Raw genomic sequence first — 17,588 nt, 5'->3', positions numbered from 1 at the left:
TATTTAGGAAATATAATAGAAATAAAGATATATGTATATATTTGGTATTATATATATATATATCCTAAAATAAAAAGAAATAATAATAATAAATATTATTGTTATTATTTGGATCTATAAATAGCATTGGAATGCTTAAGTTAGAAAGTAAAGGAAAAAAAAAAAGTTCTTCATCTTCTTCTCTAAGATAACCCTCTGTTGTCGCCGCCACCTCATTAGTTAAAGTTAAGATTGGTCTCTTTGGAAGCTTGAGAATTTAAAGTGATGAGTTTTTCCATCAAGGATAAGAGATTTTTCAACCTCTATCTGAGTAACCTTGGTAAGCTAATGAAATTAAATTAATATTTTATTAATTTAATTTTAAATCTTTTTGGAGTTTCTTAAAGGGTTCAATTGGCTAAACTTTTTAAGATTTAAATTTTGGATTTTTCCCAATCAAGGTTAAATTGGTTTCAACCCCTTTTGTTTGAGAAGTTAATTAATTTGGGAGAATTTTTTGATGTTAGTCAATTGCTAATTTCATTAATTAAGATACTAAGTTTTCCTTTTATGATTAGGATCAAGTTAATTGGAGAATTTTACTGTCAACTAGGGAGTACCTTTGTTTGGCTAAAATCTCTAGGTAAGAGATTCTCCTACTAGACATTCGAACTGAATTCAAGAGAGCGCATGTAATTATGATTATGCATTGATGGTAGCTAAAATGCATAATTTGATGCTATTGATAATGACTGTCATTTTATGTTGATGATTAATGATGATTGATGTTATGTTAATGACTGGTAGATTGACTGTTGATGATTGTTGATGCATGATATATTAATCACATGATTAAGGACGTTAAGATTAATATTCATGCCATGTTCTGATGTTATGTTATGCTACATGTTATGGATAGGGTGTTCTGTTAACTTTGTCTATTAGAGTCGTACCTGCATGGGTGTCCTTTGGGATCACCACCTATTTAGGACTGCGTAGTCCGACGGGACCGCCAGTCCAGCATGGATATAGATATGATTCGAGTGATTCGACGGGGTCCTTGCATCCCGATTGTCTTAGTGTTACCCCCGGGTTCACTACAGACCAGCATGTCCTAGGTGCTCCCCCGGGACACCGAAGACCAGTTTTTCGTTCCTACGGGAGCGCATGTTGCACGTGTTCGGGAACGTGCCAGAGATTGGATACCATTTACAGGACTCTAATGGGAAGTTAACAGACACCTAGCGGGACTAGTAGTAGGTCCCTTACTGAGTATATGTTTATACTCACTCTTTCTATGTTTAATATTTCAGGCGAAGGTAAAGGTAGAGGAAAGCTGGCGAGTGACAAAGAAGGATCCGTGACATGCCATATGGGGACTCAGTTTTGCTTCCGCGTTTATGTTTCAGTACTTTAATATTCCGTTTTTAATGAAAATGTAGTTTCCCTCCTTTCAAAAAAAGTGTCTCTTGTCATTGTTTCCTTTTAGTAACGACCTCAACTTAGTATAAAAAGTTGGGTCGTTACAAAAATGCTTAATCACATAGCCAACAATATATTTCACAAAACCATCAATATACCTTTAAAAAATTACAAAATAGTTAAAATGTGTTTTTGAGTTACGATACCTTAGGGAATGGACAAAGGCGATGTTGAGTTAGGGAAAGAAAGGGAGAGACAAAGAAAACAAGAAATCGGTGCTCTTTATATGTCTCTAAGAACCCTACTTTCCCTTGAATTTATCAAGGTAACTCGTGGGACTATGCACAGGGGAAGAGATAAACGGAGGGAGAAGAAACGAAAAAAGAAGATCAAGAACTCACTGGCAACAATATGGGTCTCCTCGACGTGGGTCTCCGTCGCTGAAGAAAAGGACGTGGAGATGAGAAGAGTGGGGTTAAGGTTGAGGTTTTCATTGTGTGTCGTTTATCGTTCGTGAGGTGAGGGATTTTGAAGAAGGAAAGGGGAGTGTGCATGAAGAAGGAAAGGGAGGGATTTTGAAGAAGGAAAGTGAGGGATTTTGCCTTTTTTATTTTTATTTTATTTTAATAAAAAATATTTAATTAATTCTTTTAATTCTCTTACATATTATGATAGCAAATAACTGTCATGTATTTGGGCATTCCGAAATCACCGTCTTTTTTGGCCAAAAACTCACTTTTTGACATTTGCTGACAGTTATTTGTTCCATCCTTTTAATTTGGAATGGAACCAACTGTCATAATAGGGGGTTTTTCTTGTAGTGAACTTGGCAAATTAATGGTATCATAGTTGTGGATGATACTACTTATATTTTATGTCTCTTTATTTGATTAAAAGAGAGGGTAAAATAAATGGAGCCAATGGAAGAAGAATGCATTGCTATGTCTACTTGGTTATTTTGTCAAGATTTGAAACTTCATATCTTCCATTTATCTTTACCTATTTCTCTTTGAAATTCTGTGGTGTTGGGATTTCTTGTGGACATAACTGAATTGCCTTAATGATTGATTCAGTGGTTTGTATTTCGAACAATATATTTCTGCTTAGAATGTGTGAAGTATCTAAGGTTTATAGAATTTGAGGCCACTTTGGAATTGTGTTGAATGATGGAAAAACAGTTTCATAGAATGGTTAGAAGTGGTTAAACTCCTTGATATTAGTTTAAATGACTTCAAAGTTTGGGAGATGATTTATTAAGATATATTATAAACTAATAATTGGGTGAAGTAGATTCGATTTATCTCTCCTTTTAACTAGGACTGGAATTGGTACCTTGTGTTGGCATTACAAAGGGTAAAACCTTTCTTATATTCTTATATTGAAGTGTAGAGTCATACTCTAAAATTTTATTTTGTTTTCTTACTAGGTTTTGCAAGAATCCATTTAAGCAGTAAAGCCATATTTGCAGCAATTGATTGATTTATAGGCCTTTTTGTAGGTTTGGTAGCAAAATTTTGGTTAAAATGTTCTTATTTAAATAGTTTGTTGGTACCAAAACATGTATGTTTATTCTATCATTGTACAAACCATTTACCAACAATTGTACATATATTACAAATTGTATGTTAACGTATATATATTAAAGCGTTCGCGGTTTGTTTTCATATGGGTGTATTGTATAGTACTTTATGCTTGAATTGCTCTGTGTAATGGCAGGGCATTAAGAAAAACATGGATTAAAAAAATAGGCCAAGAAAAACAAGGACTGAAAATAAAATCATGACATTTGAATTTAAAAAAAAAAAAAACTGTCATGGAAAAGGTAAACTTGACAGTCAGTTAAAGTTATGGTAGGTGAAATGATGACAGTTAATCATTGTCATAAATTATAAATAATGAAATTTATTATCTATCATAAAATATAAATAATGACAGTTATTATATGTCATCAATAAGAGATTCATGACATTTATTTTCTGTCATGAAAAACACCTTTCATGACAGTTTTTTCGAATTGTCATAAAATAATTTCCATGACTGCTGGAACAATGACTGCAAATAACTATCACGAAATCTAACTATGACAGCGTTTAATTGTTATCATAGGTCATTTTTCTAGTGATCGTTTATAATAAAAAATATAAACATTCATTTAAATTAGATCGTTTAGTTGTATAGACATTAGTTTATAGAATACAATATGATCGTTTATTATTAACAGACCAATCGTTCAAACGTTATATAATGATCGTTTAAATTTAATGATAAAATCATTTAGACCTACTCAAATATCGTTTTAACATAAATGCATGATCGTTTAACAAATAATTCCATTATGTAAAAAGTATAAAAAAATCGTTTATATTTATTAGTACCGATCGTGTAGTTCTAAGAACATGATCGTTTACATGGTTTTAAAAAAATCGTATAAACATTTATTTAGAATGTTCGAATTTTATTATCAGATTGTTTACTTGCATAAACATTCGGTTATAGAATACCACATGATCGTTTATGATTAATGATAACATCTTTTAGACCTACTCAAATATCGTTTTGACAAATACAAGATCGTTTAACAAATATTTCCATTATGTAAAACGTATAGAAGCATCATTTAGATTTACTAGCATGATTGTGTAGGTTTAAAAACAAGATCGTTTACATTCGTTTATAGAACATCACATGATCGTTTATGACAAACATAAATGCACGATCGTTTATATTTAAATTAGATATCATTTAGATGACAGTAAAGTCTAGATTATTGCATGTTCTTAATTGATCATTTACCTTTATCGTGCAATTAGAGAAAGTCATTTCACTTATAAGATTAAGGCCATGTGGAGACCATGTCAAGAGCTTGGTGTTTTTTTATGTTGTACCTAATCAATTCACATTTATTAGCCTTTATTTTAAGCATTTCTCTATTTTATACTTTTTAAATTTAATAGTTTTGGATTAACTACGAGATCGTTTACGTCTATCGTAGCGACGATATGAATTATTAGCAGCATAATCGTTTAAAGCCACGAGGGAACCATGGGAAGAGTTTGTATGTTGTAAATAATTAATTAATTCCAATTTATTATCCTTTGATCACAAAAAAACTTTTTATTCTCAGATCCTTCATATTCTTTTTAAACCATTAGATTTAGGGTTTCCAAAGTTTTCCTCTCGAACATTTCCTCCTCTTAAAATGTGCTTCAAGATGCTGCTATTTGAACCAAGAACAACAAGATCCAAAAGAAGAAGAAGAAAATGTGCAAGATGAAAATGGAAAGGAATAGACGGTAGGTTTGATAAAGGAGACTGTAATGGTGATTCCAAAAATGTCTACAAAAAAATATGGTAAGCTCTTACATACATCCTGACCCTGAATCCTCATTCTCCTCTAGAAAATGTTAGTCCTAGTCAAAATGATTGTAAACCCTTTTCAATGGGTTACAAGCTTCCAGAGCCCAATGGAAATGGATTGAAGGTGGAATAAGAAGAATTGTATATTCTTTTTGGAAGTGTTACAAGCTTCCAGAACCAGATCGAAACAGATGGAACGTAGGTTTGACAAATAACAAGTAAACTTTTTTTTATGGTGCGATGTATAAACACATTTTGTCCATGAACATTTACATTTTGAAATGTCATGTATTTATGCTTAAAAGACATATAGGGTTTTAAATCTACCGGATCCAGAGTCTGTGCACATTTACATTTTATGGATGTATATTTATATTTTCAGTAATATTTACATGTAATAACGTTTATAATAAATGTATAAGAACTTTTCAACATTTTTATTTTATTTTATTCTTGTTAAACATTTACATTTGATAGTTTTGTATTAACTACGAAATCATTAACTTGTATAATATTATTGCTTAAATTTTGTAAAATGATCGTTTAACATAATTAACGTTATTGCTTAGATTTTGTAATCAATCGTTTAAAATAATTAGCATATTATCATTTGGTTGTTATTAAATATTTGTTTACATCAAATTACTAGATCGTCCACCTGAATGAACAACGATCGTTTACGATAACAATAAAATCATTTACATGTAATCGTTTAATTACAACATTGTTTAAGAGATAAGTGTAAACGATGGTTTGCAAGTGAAAAAGGTCAATACTCGTGTTGTTGACATATTGTTTTGAAGATCGTTTGCATTTTATTAACAAATTGTTTACTTGCATAAACCATCATTTATACAATATTACATGATCATTTATGACTAACAACCTAATCATTTATAGTTTATATGTAATGACAAGATCATTTAGACGTACCCAAAGATCATTTGACATAACTACATAATCGTTTAACATATATTACCATAAAGTAAACTTATAAAGGGTCAAGGCCACGTGGGGACCATGTGTAGAGTTTAGGATTTATGTGTGAAAAAGGTCAATACGCGTGTTGTAAATAATCAATTGGTATTTGTTAACCTACCAACAAAGTACAACGAAAAAAAACTTTTCCTTTTCAGTCTCATCATCTTCCTTTGGAAAAAAACCTTCCGTAAACAGAAATTTTCGTTTATATGTTGTTTGAATATCGTTTAGACGTACCCAAAGATCCTTTGAATCAACTACATGATCGTTTAATCGATCGTTTACACTTACCATGTAATTAATGAATGTGGTTTCAATATAAAATTAGGGGATTAAGGCCACGTGGTGACCATGTGTAGAGTTTAGGGCTTATGGGTGAAAAGGGTTAAATACAAATGTTTATTGCAATGAATGCAAGCTTACGAAGCTTTGTAAAAATAATGTAAAAGAGTTTTTTCAGAATTTATCTATTTTATACTTGTTTAACTTGTATAACATTATCGCTTACGTGTTGTAAAATGATCATTTAAAACAATTAACATTATCGCTTATATGTTTTAAACAATGGTTTAAAGTAATTAACATTATCGCTTTGATGTTATTAAACAAATGTTTACATCAAATTACTATATCATGCACCTTAATGAACAACAATCGTTTACGGAACGACAAGATCATTTACGGTTGAGGGTCTAATGTTAATCTTTGACACGTATTCAAAGATCATTTTGACTTAAATAAACAATCGCGTAGATTAATTAGTATGATCGTTTTAATGTTATTGGGAGATCTTAGCTACTGATCGCTTAGAGTGTATTGTTTACATTGAACAATGCAATCATTTAGAAATTTTACACATATCGTTTAAAAGATGCGCTGAAATGTTAATGAATGCGATTCGACATTTTAAAAAAGCATGCAAATTTACAATCTTGCCCATTTGGTAAAAACCAACCATATACGTACTGCCTTCTTCGTTTTTGGTCACTTCATTTCAAACGCACTGTTCACTTAGCTTTTCATTTGAAACATTTCCTATTCCCTTACTCATTTCCTCTCAAACGTCTATTTTCCTCTTCAATGTCAAAGGAATGTTTCAGTATAACTATAAACTTTTGCTGTTGAACTATATTATTACTATCGTACTATAATATTATGTTTCGTCTTCTTTATATGTCAGATGTTTCCACTTCTGTCTTAAACACGATCGTTCTGTTGTTAAACTTTTACTCTCAAACATTTTTGACTCCGTTAAACTTTTATTCTCAAGATTGTTAAACGTTTCCATTTATCATTACTTGTGGATTAATTGTATTACGATTGTGTTTCTATTTAGATTAAACGATCTGTTACATCTGATACTTTAACCTACACTAAACGATTGTGTATATTGGTCTTAACGATAGTGTATAGAGTCTAAATGATGTTTAGCGCTTTACATATTAATTTTAGGGTTTAGGGTTTAGTGTTTTATAAACGATCGTGTACATGAGATTATATTATGACCATTCTTTTTAGGATGGTTGTACCTGGGGACAAATACTTTTAACTATACAAAAGCAATCAAACGACTTTGCGTATCAATGTAAGTGGACATATCGTCCATGCTTTTGTCAATGGAGAACACATTGGTTCTCAATGAGCTTCTTATGACTTATATAACTACATCTTTGAGCAAGAAGTGAAATTGAAGCCAGGAAAGAACTCAATCTCTCTACTCATGCCATCATCGGACTCAAGAACTATTGACCTCAATATGATCTGATCCAATCTGGAATCGTTGGTCCGGTTCAACTAGTTGGTTGCCTTGGCGACAAGACGATCATAAAGAATCTGTCCAACCACAAATGGACATACGAAGTTGGATTACACGGTTTCAAAAACTGCCTATTCAGCTTAGAATCTCGATTTACCACGAAATGGCAATCAGGAAATTTGGCAGTGAATAGTGTCGCCATGTGCCAGAGACAAAATGGTTAGTTTAAAAAAAGAGTTGCCACCAATCCTTTTTACGGTATGATTGGACACCAAAATAAAGTAAACAATTTGAAAATTAAATCATAAAAACAATGGTCTACGAAAACACTACAAGAATTTTGGCCTTTAATGTCGGTTTAAAACCGACATTAAAGGCCTTTAATGTCACTTGGCAACCGACATCTTTGCGAGCGTTATTAAAGGCCTTTAATGTCGGTTGGGCTTTAATGTCGGTTTAAAAACGACATTAAAGGCCTCTTTAATGTCGGTTTAAAAACGACATTAAAGGCCTTTAATGTCGGTTTTCAACCGACATCTTTGATAGTGTTATTGAAGCCCTTTAATGTCGGTTTGGCTTTAATGTCGGTTTAAAACCGACATTAAAGAGGCCAATAATGTCAGTTTAAAACCGACATCAAAGGCTTGTTTTTGTTCATTTTTAGAAATTTATATTTATTTAATTGTTGTATTATTGTCCATTTTTTATAAACCAACATTGAATCCAACAAGTGAAATTAACTACAAACTTGAAACTACAAGTCACATTACGTAGGAAACCATATTATTCAAGTCTGATTCCACCAACAATGAAAATGCTATTAGCACTTGCACATAAATCCCATTCATATATACAACACATGTAAATATAGAATGAAGGAAGTAAATTATGAACCTCTGGTTGAGGCTCAGCCAATAAAGAACTAAACACAGCAGGGGCATCAGCCTGCAATCCTATGATTTGAGCATCTATGTAGTCTTCCCACAATTTTCCAAGACAAAGACAAAGCCATTGAAGAAATAGCGGCTCAGTTTGTCCATCATTTGGTGTTGAACTCTGGAGATGCTTTAAACAGACGTGGATTAAATTAGCTTCGATGCATGCTTCCTGGCCTCGCCTGTGCCCATCAACAATTACCGCTAAAACAAATGCAGCCATTGCCCGCTGTTCTGGGAAAGCTTCCAGACTATCAAGAAAGCGGATGAAATATGTATGCCCACCATCCTTTACTAAATCAACCTGGCAAGACTGTCATTCCAGAAGAATCATGGTCACCACACAAAGGTTTGTAAATCGTTTGCCCACAAGAATGGTGAAGAAAAATAAAATGCATCTAGAGAGAGTTCATGTGGAGAAGGCGGCATGAAAGAACTTTCTGAATGAAATAACAGCTAAAAAAGTCCCCAAAAGACCAAGTTCTCAATAAGGAACACGGATGTCAGAAAAAATATATATATATATATTCCACATTCTTCACAGAAAGATCAACACTAAGAGTACTAAGGAACAAAAAATCGACAACCTGAACAACAATTACTTATATTATAATTATCATCTATGCCCTCTAAAATTACTTGATTTTCAAAAGAATCAGACACTACATTGTTGTTTCAAAAGTGCTTCTGTTGACTGTGGTTTTCGAAACCACGATGAATATTCCGTAAGTAACTTTGATCATAGATGCTTTGGAACTCCTTCCATTAATCCTTCAATATAAGTTTTTAACTGTTTAGGAGTTTTGCCTATAAATATGATTATGATGGACAATGGAAACTTCGGGTAGTGTTCAACTTTAAACATAAACCAAGACACGTAAGACATTAAGATCACAGTAAGAACAAGAAAAAATATACAGATCGAATAATTAAATATTAGTAATTCTATCCAGAAACATAAGCATTAGATATGAGAACCAATAAAATAAAAAAGAAAATAGAGACCATTCACAGGAAACACAACTCTCTTCATGACACATTCAAAGGAAAGAGTCGAAAAACTACATACAAAATCACAGATGGAAGCTACGATTAGAGTACCTTTGATTAAGGTAGTGGAAGGGAGATTTGGTCAACAAGGCTGTAGCATTAAAATTGATGGGCTCCAAGAGTTATTAATTAAGGCTGACAGAAAATAACCATGTTGGACTAAGATAGGAAGCAAAATGTCCAGGAAAATATTGAAATTATTCGTTCACATAGCTTATCTTTGTGATCAAAATAGAAAGGTTACAGAATAGATACCCCAAGTTGACCTTGAATCCTTCTCCTTGCTCTCAAATTGGGAGAAATGGGCTAGAATGCTATCTATTTCTAGACTTCCTTTAGGAAGAAATTTTGAAGCTTGCTATTCAATTCTTATGGGTTTCATTTTGGATGGAAATTTACTTAAGTTGCTACATGACCGCCCTTTTAAGGTTAATGTCTAAGGAGCTTAAAATGATTTCTAAATGCTAACAAATAAATACTGAAGAGCACTTAGAAAGAAATAATAAATTATTCCACAGAAAGGCAGAACATCAGAGGGAAAAATGTTTGAATTAGCAAATTGTCATGTTTCATTTTGAATTCATGTTAGGTAATAATATTGATGTATCATTTAGCATCTACAGGCCCTCCCTATATAATTAACTAACATAGGGGTAGCATTTTGTGAGTTCAATTAGAGAGCCTGACCTTGTATGTAATATAAAATATAATGGATATCCCTCTATAACTTTCACTGGTAAATAAAATTAGGCTCGTTGCCTTTAAGGTAAAGACACTTTCACATACCAAGATCTGACCGTTGATACAATAAAAACACATGTGAAGAAAAACTGACCTGAAACTCCAAGTTGGGGTCTTCAACCAATGCTGGAAGTTGAGAAAGACAAATTTCGGCAGCCATGTCCCATGCATCCCTGAAAGAAGCAGAACCACAGATGGGTCAGTCAATGAACCAATTGAACATTAACAGACCTAATAATCAACGTTTCTCAAACTCTACCACATGTGATGCTGATGGGTTGGAGGTAACATTGGATGTGAAATTGGAGAACAATTTGCAGACCGCATAATCCGCTCAGCAAGCAAAAAATTTCTGAACAGACTGGCAACTAACAAATCCTGTCTGAACAACCTTTGAAATAGATCTGCACCAAGAAAACCTATTAGCTATAATGAGAAAGAAAAAGGACGGCATTTGTTGAGTAAATCTGAAAGCTACCATGTGGAAGAACATTCCATGCAATTGTATCAGTAACAGCTGTGAAAATCCAATTCAATTCCCCAAGAAGTGTCTTCCGATCAGTTTGCCGACCAGGTATTTTGTCTATCAATGAATCATCAAGTGACTCACGGAGCAATGAACGTTTGCAAAACCTGAGGGACAAGATCCAATGATAAGAGAAATCCAGAAAACAATGAAAGGCCAGTACTTCGTAAACAAACCAGAGAAACAGAAAATTGATTAAGAATAGAAATGGTAATTTCCAGGTAGAGGAAGACAAGAGACTACGTATCAGATCCGAGAGATTTCATGAGCACTGACCCAATACATGTAAATTTCCTAAACTAAAATTATTTTCAAAATATAGAAGAGCATAAGAGGCAGTTATAAACATAGTAAATCCTGAAGTACTAATCATTCAAACAATCTTTGATTCTAAATTGAATTCTTTTTTAATGAGAAACATTCAAAAGAATTTCATTGAGAAGAAATTACAAAATTCAATCCCCTAAATTGAATTCATAAGCATGTACCAGATGGCATTTCAATATTCACATAGGAATTCATTGTATAGAACAAGTTCATTACTAAATATCAAAGTTCTAGATGAAAAGGGAAAAAATAACATATTTTTTAATTAAGAACCAAACTTTGAAAGAATATAAGAACAGAGATTCTAGAAAATAAGCCACGAAAAAAGGAAAGTCCCACTAAGGCAAGGAACTTCAATCATAGAACCCGACAAGGTACAAAATAGCCCAAGGACTCCTCTCCAGATCTCTTAAGGCTCTATTATTTTTCCTCCAAAGACCTCACAATAAAGCACAAACCCCAGCTTGCCAAATAAACCTCCATTAATCACGAAAAAGAGGGTAAATGAGGAACCCATCAACCATCTCTCTTAATCTCTGTGTTTAGCAAGCTAAAACGCGTCAAATAAAAGTAATTCCAGATAAACTAGGCAAACCCACAACTCTTTGGGGAAGAGTTTCGTGTGATTCACATGCTGCAAGCAAAATGCAGTCCCTCGTTGATCCAGAGGGATCGTGAAGCTATAAAAAAAAGAATGATATTGATGTAATTACCATTATTTTCGTCGACAACCCCAAAGCAAAAAACCCCAAAGCAACATCAGTGTTTGAAGAAAGTGAGGAGTGACGGCGGTGGTGGCGGGCACGAGCTGGGCACGAGGGACGATGGTGGTGGTGGTGCCAGCGACTCTTCGGAGAAGAAAGGGAAGATTGTTAGATGAGAATGAGGAGTGAAGAAGAAATTGGAAGGATGAAATCGTGTGGGTGATTGAGAAAGAGTAAAGTAAGAGAGAGAAAGTCATTTTTTATAAAATAAAAAATTAAAATTAAAATTAAAAAGGAGCTTTAATGTCGCTTTTCAAAACAAGGATGTTTAATGTCGGTTTTAAACCGACATTAAAGCTCCAGCTTTAATGTCGGCTTAAAACCGACATTAAACATCCGCATTTTCAAAAACGACATTAAAGCTCTTTTTTCATTTTTTCCAACCGACATTAAAAGCCAGATTTGTTCTAGTGAAACTTGAGTCATTTGTGTATAAGGAAGGTGTTAGAACCTCACAACACCCGTTTAGAAAACGATGATCAAATTTCAAATCTTGAATTGAAAATATTCTTTTACCCCTCATAACTCCAATATTTGAAGTAAAGATCTCATAAAATAAGTGGAAAGTATTCCATCAATTAGATTATATTGAAGAAAATCTTTCTCACCTCAAGAAAGTGAGAATTTAATACAAATTCTCAAAATCCATCATAGGAATAACCTTCTAATAAAGAGATTTTGTTTTTTAAAAAACATTAGTTAAAATCATTTTTTCTTAGGATCAAATCTTGGGCTTCTAAAGATGTGATCCCTCACCTCAATAATTTTAGAAAATTGGACTCCTAAATTTTCTAGATTCCATCTAGGATTTTATTTAGGGAAATCGTTACAAGTTATTAGAAAAGATTGATTAGGAAACTATATGAAATCATAGATTAAATTTTGAACATTTGAGAAAGCATAAAAAGTTATAACTACAGAAGAAAATTTTCTAAGTGGTTTTAGAAAAAGGAGTTTTGTGAAAGATTTTAAAACTTGGAGAATTTTAAATTAGAACGGTAAAACATTGAGAATTTAAATTAGAAAGAGTTGAAAATTCTAAATAGAAAACAAAATGAGACTTAATAGGAAAATTAGATAAGTAGAAACAAGAGTAAAGAAGCATCATAATAAATTATGCAAACACAAAATAACATATTGAGATTTTAATAAAAACATATTGGAGATCAGTCTCGGACTTCCAAAGAATCGATTTCCTCATCTCAAGAATTCTAAGAAATCAGACTCCCAAATTTCTTAGATTCCATCGTCGGATGCTTTTAAAGAAAAAATTGTTTAAAATATGTTGGATTCTTGACATTGTAGGGAGAAGATGAAGATTTAGGGGGCTGCTAGAAGAGAAAGTAAAATGGATGTAGTAGATCTTTTGGTTTTTTTTGTTAAAGAAGATATGAAGGTTAAGGGAAGTAGAGGATATAGAGGTTAGAGATTTAGATGAAGAAGAGAGGATGCAAAGGTTGTAAAAATTTCTAGGTTTTTTTGTGAGAACTTGTGTTATTTATGGATGAAGAAGAATGGATTATTTATAGCAGAAAATACTTCTTCAAATGGCTAGTTTTTTTTTAATTTGAAAATAATATCAACTTTAGCATTCATATCAAAATGACATGGAGTCTTTAATAACCATAATCAAATTCAAAAAAGTTACCATATTTGGTATTTCTCCACCTACCTTAGTTAGACTAACTATAATTGATTTAGTTACTCAAACCAAACTATCAACAAAACTTTAAAAGTAATTAAATAACATATTTTTTTTTTACAAAAGTTGGTTAACCACAAAATTATAAAATAGCCAAATTATGGTAAAAATTAATCTAGCAATTGAATTAATTTTAACTAATGTCGAAAAAAATTTGGTGGCTACAAATAGAATGATGACATGGTACAAGACTACCTTCAAACCATCATTGGAGACAAAGCTTGTCACCCTAGACTTGCAAGGGTTGGGCAAAGGAATGGCTTGGGTGAACGAACATAACATTGGTCGCTATTGGCCGAGCTTCATAGCCAAGGATGAATGCAGTGACAAACCATATGACTATCAAGGCTCCTACAACAACACTATATGCGTAAGGGATTGTGGCAACACCAAATGCGTAAGGCTTATTTACCAATCACGTACGGAAATATTTTTCCTAATAATATTTTATAAGATTAACTAAATTTATCAGTCTCACATTTTGTTGAGGGAACAGAAAACAACATCACTTGAACACCAAGAGTAATCAGGCAGTGATATTTAGCATAGACGACAGAGATTCATATTTGCTATTAACTATAAGCAATCTATCAGATAATATGAATGCTCAAAGTCAGAAAGAAAAATACCTGCCAGAAATGATTACTACTCTTCCACTTATGCGCCAACCACTTCCACTTTGTGAGATACTACCATCAAGTACTCTCAAAGATTATGCATTAGCTACATTGGAACAAATTTTAAAAAGTCACGAAGTGCCACCATCAATTTCAATGTAAATGAAGAATGTCAATCGGTATGTATACATAACAACTGTGTAGTCGTTTCAATTAATAGTTTGTTTCTTATCTAATATTATGCATTGTAGAAAATACAAAAAAATGATGAAGCAGTTACTTTGGTTGAGATACAAAAAGAAAATGAACCAGTAACTGAGGAACAAAGTTTAACAATTGACAATGTGCAGCCATCTAATTCGGCTGAAAAAATAGAATCTCAATTAGTATGTATACAGAACAACTGTGTAGTCCTTTGAATAAACAGTTTGGTTCTTATCTAATATTATGCATTATAGGAAATACAAAAAAAATGATCAATCAGTTACTTCGGTTCAAATAAAAAAAGAAAATGAACCAGTGACGGAGGAACAAAGTTTAAAAATTGACAACGTGCAGCCATCTACTTCAGCTAAAAAAATAGAATCTTAAATGGTATGTATACACAACAACTGTGTAGTCCATTGAATTAAGAGTTTGTTTCTTATCTAATATTATACATTATTGGAAAGACCTAAATAACAGGATGAGATTCAAAAAAATGATGAAGCAGTTACTTCGGTTGAAATACAAAAAGAAAATGAACCAGTAACTGAAAAACAAAGTTCAACAATTAACTTATAATCTCTATTGGTATATATATATATATATATATAAGAACTCTGTAGTCCTTTGCATCAATTGTTATTTTTCTTATTTAACATTATGCATTCTAGGAAATGAAGAAACAACGAAAACCAATAAAGAGAATGAAGCTATGTAAAGAAGAAGATACAAAAGTACTTGTTTAACAAGTTAATCCACCCACACCATCTATTGAGGTCATATTAAAACCTACAATACCTGGTCCCAGATGTCAAATTGTGAGACGTAGATAGACATGATCCCTTGTCACCAGTGGACCCAAAATTGTGGAAGACATACTAACTTGGAAAAGATCTAGAAAAACAACTAATGAAGAGATGACAGTAGTGTTCTCATTCAGAAAGAAGGAATTTTTCAAAACGCTTGAACAAAACACATGGATATTAGAAGACATAAGTAATCTTTCCAAATTTCATTTTATATATACAACTACACGATCGAGTACAATATAGTTTTACAGTAGTAGATTCGTCATTTATGGTTAGTTATTATTCTTTAAACTTTTTTCTTCGTATAGAAATTAAACTGCATAATTATATTTTGGTTATTTTTTTTATTTGTTCTTCAAAACTAGCATCAACAAAGAACCCGCAATTATTCAACGACTTTTTCATGATCATGTGTTGATACCAGACAATAATGAGGTTAAATGAAAAGAACCAACAAGACACTTAGCTCTATGGTCAGAAAATGATTTATATTACTATTTTAATTCAGCTATTAGTGCAATCCAAGATAAAGTAGGGTAGGCAGATGTCAACTACGTGATTGGCTGCATCAACATAAAAGAACAGTGGTTCGCAGCTGACATGAAGAAATACAAGATCTATGTGTTTGAATTTATGCCAAATTATGTTGAACAAAAACTTGTTGATGCAGCTATTGCAATACATGCACGATGCATCCCCTTACTGGCAATTACTATTGGATTACATGAGCAAAGAAAACATTTCACATACGGCTCTTGGCCAATAGTAAGATCGAACACAACATTACAAAAAGGTGCTTCATTAGATTGCAGGATTTTTTGTGCCAAATTTGTTGAATGCCTTGCATCAAATGCAGACTGTAATTGTCTAATTATGGATAGCATGAAATTGTTTAGACAACAGTATGTAATAAAATTTTGGGCAAATAGATTCTATTGGTAAATAAAATATTTATTTGGGTTGATGTACATGGAGAGTTTTTACTTTTTAATTTTAATCACATTTTAACTGAATGTTTGTAATTGTTTAGATAGTTTACAAAAAATAATGTATAAAGATATAAAAACATTCGTGTATGGAAATATAAAAGATCGTGGATATAACTTTAATTGATTGTTTATATATACCACACTATAAAGTCTAAAAACAATTGCGTATTTTTCGAATCTAAATGATCATGCAAGACATCATAGGCCACCATGTACTTAAGTCAAACCGATCTCCTAACTATATTTAAATGTACAATTATCAAGCTAAAACGATCATGTGATGTACATCACACGATCAGTTAGTAAAATCTAAACGATCTTGTTAATACATGTAAACGATCTCTTAATTAAATCTAAATGATCACGTTATTAAATCTCCATCATCTTTGTAGTCATTCACTAACTTTAATGTTAAACATTTATACATAATATTATGTGTTAGAATGAAAGAAAAAGATAACAAATTTTCATTAATTGTTCAAACCTTGCTTACAAGTCCTACTATTATGCCCTTTACGATTACAGTTGGAACATTTGGTTGAACTACTAAATTCATCAACAGATGGAATTCTTTGTTTTCTTGGTCTTCCAGCTTGCTGTTTAAAGACTGGAGGTAATGTTTCCATGACAGAATCTTCAACTATCCAACCAAAATGAGTTCCAATAGGTTGATTACAAGCACTGTATGTTGCTGATAGCATTTCTCTATAATAAAACTCATATAAATAAGAATAGGTATCTAAATTAAGCATTCATAGAATAGCAAAAGCAGGCACACAAGGAATTTCTTCGACATCTCATACTCAGTAACTACAACATCCCAAGTTTAACTTCACAATAAACTGTTGATTTCCATCTGTTACTTTGTATTCAATCATACTAATTGGATTAACCTAATACATAAGACAAATAACAAAAATTAAGAAAATAATAAATATGTATAAATAGATTTCAATCTCTGTAAACATCATATATATACAGATAACAATCTATCTATGTCTATCTGAGACAGGAACGTATAAATTGCTATCTTTATCTATCAGATGGACAAAGATATCTGTCTATCTCTAACTGTCCGAGATAAAAAAAAAAATCTTACCGATAATCTTCTTAACTTTTCATGTTCTAAACGCAGAACGTTCTTAGCCCAAGAATTCAAACGACTCTTCATTGTAGAAGCGGCTTTACTTCGTTCATAAAACCACTTTTGCAATACATCCCTAATTGAACTAAGTATCGTAGCCATAGGTAGTTCTCTAAGATCTTTTAACACTAAATTTACACTTTCTACACAATTTGATGTCATCATTCTGTACCTTCGTTTATGTGAATATATTCGAGACCACTTCTCACAACCAACACTACTAAGATAATCTCTGATATTTGAACAAACGGACTTCATGCATCTCATGTGGTACTCAAATTCATC

General features: G+C 32.2%; 1 long non-coding RNA gene across 1 annotated transcript; it reads right to left on the bottom strand.

The window, feature by feature from the left end:
* Positions 1-10,236: 10,236 nt before the first annotated feature.
* On the bottom strand, positions 10,237-10,886 carry LOC127148100 (uncharacterized). Its single transcript, XR_007818728.1, has 3 exons — positions 10,700-10,886; positions 10,481-10,625; positions 10,237-10,394 (listed from the first exon to the last, which is right to left on the bottom strand). It is a non-coding gene; the product is annotated as an uncharacterized LOC127148100 (long non-coding RNA).
* Between the last annotated feature and the right edge of the window lie 6,702 nt (positions 10,887-17,588).

This window comes from Cucumis melo, chromosome 2, assembly GCF_025177605.1.
Source record: "Cucumis melo cultivar AY chromosome 2, USDA_Cmelo_AY_1.0, whole genome shotgun sequence".
NCBI lineage: Eukaryota > Viridiplantae > Streptophyta > Magnoliopsida > Cucurbitales > Cucurbitaceae > Cucumis > Cucumis melo.
Note: the sequence above shows the minus strand (reverse complement) of the source record. Positions and strands in the feature narration are given on the sequence as shown.